Raw genomic sequence first — 7777 nt, 5'->3', positions numbered from 1 at the left:
ATAAAAATATGGAAGTGGATTTAGAATTGGGTAATGAATAGAGGCTAGAAGAGTTTGAAACTCTTGATAAAAAAGGCTAGATTGCCTTGAAGAGATTATTGATAGAAATATGGCCACCAAAGAAAATTCTGATGAACAATCAGAAAGAAGTAAGGAGAGCTGCATAGAAAGCTTCTATTTCTTAGAGAATACAAATATTGTCATGAACAGAATGCTACTAGAAATATGCACATTAAGGGTACTTCTGGTGGTGTCTCAGATAGAACTGGTAGCGAATTAGGCCATTATATTGTATAATTTTGTGGAAAAGTTGTAAGTGATAAACTAGGATATTTACCTGAGGATATTTCATAGCAAAATATGGAAAGTGTGACCTAGCTTCTCCTTGATGCTTTTAGTAAAATGTAAGAGGAAGGAGAAAAATTGAGGGGAAAACTGTTAGGCAAAAAAGAAGCAGCACTTGATGATTTAGAAAATTACTGTCCTATCCAAATGCATTCTCAGATAACAGGGCAAAGACTGTGGCTGAACAATCATTTGCTAATGAGGCTGCATATGTCACTTTTGAGTCTCAGAGGCTCCAACAACAGACATGTGATTATCCAGGAGTGAAATGTGGAGGACCTACCCATTTAATGGTGTGGACTCTCATGCTCAGGAGACGAAAGCTTTTTGAGAATTATGCCAGCAGAAACACTGCCAGCTTGGCTTGCCAGGGAGAGAGACAGAATAAAATGAATGAAAAATAACTCTGAGGTCAGAACTGTGGATGAAGAAGCCTGTGCTGACACTAACTCCTAGTGCAGTGGTAGGACTGACACTAGAGTGGGCTGAGAGGGTCCAGCAGGCAGAACAGTGAGCCAGAGAATTATTCTCAACCTTGAAATCTAATGAAATGTGCCTTGCTGCTTTTCAGACAGAATTGCTTAAGATCTGAGACCCCTTTACACCTACCTTTTGAAATGGGAATGTCTATCCTCTAAGTTCCCCAACATTGTATTTTAAAAACATAGTATTGCCCTGCTGTAATATGTTTAGCACATTGGCTTGCACACCAAAAGACTGAGGGTTCAAAGACTGGTCAAGGGCACATACCTGGGTTGCAGGTTTGATTCCTGGCCAGGTCTGGGTGTGTGCAGGAGGCAACTAATCAATGTGTCTCTCTCACATCGATGTTTCTCTCTCTCTCACCCTTCCTCCCTCTCTTCCTCCATCCCTTCTACTCTCTCCAAACATCAATGGAATAAAAAGTCTCTAGTGAGGATTACCAACAACAACAAAAAAAAAACAACTGCATATTATTTATTTTCTAATTTCACAAGTCCATACACGACAATAAATTTTCTCCCTAGATGGACCATACCCATAGTCTCACCCATAACTGATTTAGATTACTTTGAATTGATTTTATTTAGATCAGATTTGAGACTTAAAGTTGACCCTGGAATATGTTCAAACTTTGGGAGATGTGAGAATGGGTGAATATATTTTGTATACAGAAGACATGAAATTTGAGAAGGGCAAAAGATGGACTATCAGGGGTTGAATTTGTCCCCTTAGAAGATATGTTGAAGTTCTTAGATTAAAATATATTTGTGTACAAGCAGAAAAGTTTGCATAATAACTACCTACACAATTATTTTTTGTTCTATATTTCAAGATACTTAACCATCTGGTAATATCAATGATAATCACATCTAGGTTTTTCTTGTTTATTTTTTGCTGTTTTTTTTAATCCTCACGGGAGGATATTTTTTTTCCCATTGATTTTTAGAGAGAGGGAAAGGAGGGAGGGAAGAAGAAAGAGAGAGAGAGAGAAATATCGATGGGGGAGAAACACATTGATTGGTTGCCTCCTGGTACATGCCCTGGTCAGGGCCAGGGATTGAGCGTGCAACTAAGGTAAGTGCCCTTGCCCTTGACCAGAATGGAACACGGGACCTTTCAGTCCCTGGGCTGACTATCCAACCCCTGAGCCAAACTGGGTGGGGTGGCACAGTTAAGTTTTTAATGTAAATTAAATTGCTGTAGAGGCTTGTCCATATCAACACTGTTTAATATGTTCTCACTTGCAGAATTATCATTATTATAGTAATTTATTAACATAGCTAGAGGCCCAGTACATGAATTTGTGCACCAGTGGCATCCCTTGGCCTGGCCTGCGGAATTGGGATGAAACTGGCTTTCTGACATCCCCTGAGGGGTCCCGGATTGCAAGAGGGTGCAGGCCAGGCCTAAGGACCCCACTGATGCATGATCAGGGCTGGGGAGAGACATGGGAGGTTGGCCAGCTGGGAAGGGACTGTGAGAGGGTTCCAAGGCGTGTCCGACCTATCTCACTCAGTCCCAATCAGCCGGACCCCAGCATCAAGCTAACCTACTGATTGGAGCGTCTGCCCTCTGGTGGTCAGTGCTCATCATAGCGACTGGTCAACTGGTCTACTGTCTGCCCCCTGGTGGTCAGTGCACCTCATAGCGAGCAGTTGAGTGGCCTTAGCATATCATTAGCATATTATGCTTTGGTTGAATGGCAGACTGGACGACCAGACACTTAGCATATTAAGCTTTATTAATATAGGATTAATTATATTAATATAGGATTAATATAATTTCTTAAAATAACTATTCAGTTTGATCACCATAGCAAAAATAAATTAGCTGAAATCTTAAAATCACTGTAGGTAGGATAATTTCACTCAAAATTGCTTAGCATTTTTCTGAAACATGTCTCATCTGCCAAATTCATAATTTAGGCAAACCTGCTGTGGTAGGCATAAGTGAGAACCAAAGCTTTGAGTCTATTTGGATATTTACAAATGGGGTTTATACAATTTACTTCTTCAAATTGATATGAATATATTTTTATTATTGTCCATCTATTTTTCAGATGGCCATAAGGTTTTCTCTGCCAAATGGTAATTTCATTAACAAATAGAAAACAAACAAATTGAAAAAAAAATCAAACAGACAACTATCAGCCTCCTTGACTTTGTGTGTTCAACTTGATGTGTTACCAAGCTTTTTGTCTAGAAACTGAAGTGTCTATTTTACAAGGTCTATAATCAAATACTTACTTGTACATGGTACTGCTTATCATCCAGAAACTCCACTATGTTTATCATTCCATATCAGTAGTGAAAACTAAAAGAACAAATAAATCTTGGAAAATTATTTGAAGGATTAACTGCTATGATCAATGATATAATATTTAACTTCCTTGGTTACCTAAAATTCACTGACCAGAAATATAGTTATCATTCTCTTAAGTCTCACCTGGTGACCTAGCAGTTATATGCTCAATGACTGAATGTCAGCTTTTAAAGTTTTATTGTAATATGCAAAAGGATATAACCAATAGGTATAGGCAGCTTTACCAAAGAAAAACTTCAAAAACAACAGAAGAATACTGTTGAACCACATTAGAAAAGATCAGATCAGGGCCTACAAACCAACTACTGTATTTGAAAGCCCAGATTCCTGGATCTACATTTCCAAACTCAAAATGCATCACATTCCTATGACTTGGATGTCCTCAATGCTTGAAAGTTGGGATTCTCTGGAAGCAGACAGCATCATAAAAAATATATCTTTTTCAAAAATCTTAGCTCTAGCCAACTTTCAGACTCCTAAGATTTTCATACCCAAACTCTAGACCCAAGTAGCTACTGATTCTTGTCTCTTTCTCCTCTTTTTTTTTTTTAAATAGCTATCTTTAAATCACTTGTTGTAGTTTAAATGATACATTTTTAATTATCAAAGATGGGGAATTTAAGTTATTTTCTTTCCATTTAGGATTTTACTTTTATCCAATAGCTAATCCTTGGTATTTGACAGTACCTGACTAATAGGATAAAGAACTGCACAGAAAGATAAGAAAACGTGGAAATGCAGACATGTGCCACTTTCCAAATTTAACAATTCAGATGTCATGGGTGTTTTTTGTTGGTTTGTTTGTTTTGTTTTTTTTCCTGGCTATGATTAAGAAAAGTCAGTGTTGCTAAAGGAAATACTTCAAGGTGTTTTAAGGATTCACTTCTTATATTGCTTAACATCACAATTCTAAGGTGTGTCCTGTCCAGAGCTACAATGCTTTTATGTAGCACTCTGAAGAGTGAATTCAACAGAAAAAAATCACACAACAAACTAATAAAAACTGGAGCTCAAAGATTTCCTATGACACGGACTTCACTTGTTTTTGAGATTTGGAACCTGCCTAGAGGTGGATTGGATTCTGGACTCTGACATTCAGCATAAAGATGTTTTCCCTGAGGCAAATGCTGGTAAAGAGGAATGATTGTGAGAGTCCCTGATAGATTAAAAATGTTTCAATATGTATGACCTTTTAAAAACTTGCCTCCAACTACTGTTTTTCATGAAAATTTTGCTCAACTCAAATTGATCAACCAATAACTGTTAAACTGCAACCATCATTTTGCTGTTCCACCATCTTTTCTTATAATTAATGTAACATAAGTTTCTACAAATACTGAGAATTTCCTTAGTGAACATTCTTGGAACGAAGCTAAATGTTGACTGATCTTCTTCCATCTGTCATATAATATATTTAAGCATCTTGCTTTGCTTCCTAACATTTGTCAAAGTTGGTCTAATTTAGCAACATTTTTATATAAGCTTGAGGTAACGACTTGACTTTTTTTATCCTTCCACAATATGTAATGGTCATTTGGGTTGGTCACCAAGAACAAAATCGAAAAATGAACAATAAATAAGAATGCGATGCATAGAGCAAGGCATATGTTCCATTATCAATTTTCTGAAGTAGCTAGCTTAAAAATAGCAAATCTAAAAAGCACATTCTGCTTCTTTAATTTAGCAAGGAAATGAAAAAAAAAATACATCTACTTAAGCATTTGTAAGAGAGTACGTTGTGTGTGTGTGGTTTGAGTTTATTACAGCTAACTTAGGCCAGGGGCTCCAGTTTGTTTGGTGTAGGGTTGCAGAATTATATTAATAATGTACAGATCAAAACAAAGGGAGAATGTATTGTAATGATGGATGAAATTCTTACTGTAAACATGTTTAGGTCTAAAAGTGATAGGAACAGTAGAGTAATGTTAAGGATTATGAATTTTTTTCTTATAAGCAATTGAAAACACTAAACTTTTTTAAAAAGATACAGCTTAACTAACTTCTGTTATAAAAATACCTAGGGGCCCAGTGCACCAATTCGTGCACCATGAAAAGAACCGTTGGCCATGAGGCTGTGTGGACACAGGGGTGGGTCTCGGCCCATCCTCTGTGCCCCTTCCCAGTCCCCTGTCTGCCAGCAGCCCCGCTCCCCCCCACCGCTACTCCCACGCGCTGATGGCGCGGCCCCGCTCACACCCGCTGATGGCGTTGAGCGATTGGAGTCAGCGCCATCAGCAGGTGCAAGTGGCAGCTGCTGCCCCGATCACCCCTCAGGACCAGGGGGAGGTGAAGAAGCCCTTAGGCCAGCAACCACCAAACACACCCACTGATGGTGCTGAGCAATTGGGACTGGCGCCAGGCTCCGGCAGCAGGTGCGAGCAGCGGCCGCCCGCCCTGATCACCCCTCAGGAGCAGGGGGAGGTGGAGAATCCCTGAGGGTCGATTGGGGCTGGCAACCACTGCTTGCACCCACTGACGGTGCCAAGCGATTAGGGCCGGTGCCAGGCACTGGCAGTGAGTGCAAGCACCCAGTGGGACTGTGGCACACAGGAGCAAAGAATTTTCAGTAACCACCAGAGGCTCGCCCCTATGACAGCCACTGGTGCCCTGCCTTGGTCTGGCACCCCAGCTCACCTGCTCCACCATCCCGCCGCGGCTGATGCCCACCATGTTCCACTCTCTGCTGCCTGCTGCCGACACACACCATTTTCCTTGTGTGCCCCCTGGTGGTCATCACACATCATAGGAACTGATTGATCGGTTTTTCGGTTGTTCCGCCGTTCGGTCTATTTGCATATTAGGGTTTCATATATAGATTTTGAAAACAGTGAATGATGGATTGGAAATATATTTTAAAAGTTTAGTGAAAAATTGTGTACATAAATATGAACAAGATAGTGTTTCATTGACTCCACAGTTTTCTACACTTTAAATTTAGTAGTTAGCATAGTCAGAAAAAAATATATATATCAGAAGGGGCTAGTGTATGGCCCCTTCCCTTTGCAAAGGGGCTTACCTCTTTGTGAGAACAACAATGAAATCAAAGCAAACTCGTCCTCATTTTTTAGACAATATTTATTGGGATTCTGTGGTAAACTGCAAATTCAGCCTTATCCTCACACCATAGTGAGTTACATAGGTATTGTTTAGAACGTGGCAAGGACCCAGGTGTCACTGTGTGTGTGTTTGTGCTGTGAAATTCTTTGCTACACACCCAGTTGTAAAGTTGGAAAATCTATCCCTATTTCTATGATTTCTGTTGTCCATTTCTTTCTCCAAGAAATTCACCATATTTAGTTTCTTTAAATTGTTCAGGACCTTCTAGTCATTTATTTCATTTATTCAAGTTCAGTGGCCTCAAGCAATGCTCATTCAGCTGGTATCTGCTGCTTAGAGCAGTTTCATCTCCTTCCTTCTCTTTAACAGATCCCACTCGCTAACTTATTTCTTGGATATCACATATAATTTAAATTAGTATGTAATTTACTAGAAAATAATCTGATTTATTTATTAATGTACTTGGTTTTAAGAAATATTTGAGCCTTAAATCAAAGCACTGCTTCTTAATCATGTGTAAATTACACCACAATCAGCCCTTTATTTTACAAGTGTACCTACTAGCTTTGAGGTCACAATTGGTAATTGGATAATTCATCTAAATTAGTTTCATTAATTTCTAAAATGGTAAAAGGGTCCAAAGTTTTATCACCCCAAAAATGTGCCTTTTGTGATATGATTTTACACTTAATGCCTTTTTTTCCCACAGACTTATTATTCTCATTGTAATAAGATTTTGCAGCAATATAGGAAAATACTTTGGTCTCTAAACAGAAAACTTCATGTGCTCATCTTTAAGGATATCTCATTATATCCTATATCTGGAATTATAAATAACAAATTAATCATATTCAGAAAAAATAACTCTATAAGTATTTGCTCAAACTACTCCTTAAAAATAAAACAAAATTTTCATTTGGGTTTAAAGGTTTCTTTCTTAATTTAAATATGTTTTAATTTTACATGCACACATTTTAACAGTATCATTTTTACACATATGTATTCACCATCTGTATGTTTCTCGGTTCCTAAAATATTAGTGACAAAGTCACTATTTTCATTACTACTTGGGAATTTAGGTCACACTGTTTCTTTTTGCCTTTGGGTGTCGTTTTACACACACAACTTCCACTGAAAAATCTGGGTTTCAGTTCTCTGCAAAGGTCCTATATAAATTTTATGCCATAACATCCTTTTTAAAATTGCAGCTAAAACATATGATAAAGACATTAAAAATAATAATATATTTACATATTCAAGAAACATCAGTATTTGAAGAAAATAGTAATGATAATAAAAATATTAACTTGGATCACATTTTTAAAAGATGTTTCACACATAACAAAAAAATGAAATATATACATATATATAAAATGAATAATCATGTGTAAATTTACCTTAGTCAAGAAATAATAAATATCACCAGCAAATCATAGCTCTCTCTTCTCATCTCATTTTTTTTTTAGTCACAAACTAAGCTGTTTTCTAGAAGTCACCACTGTATTGACTTTTGAGATATTCATTTTCTTCATTTTCTTACTTGTGTTTTTTCTAATGGTGTATAAATTCT

The sequence above is a fragment of the Myotis brandtii genome, unplaced genomic scaffold, assembly GCF_000412655.1.
Source record: "Myotis brandtii unplaced genomic scaffold, ASM41265v1 scaffold466, whole genome shotgun sequence".
Taxonomy (NCBI): Eukaryota; Metazoa; Chordata; class Mammalia; order Chiroptera; family Vespertilionidae; genus Myotis; species Myotis brandtii.
This window is presented reverse-complemented; position numbering follows the sequence as displayed.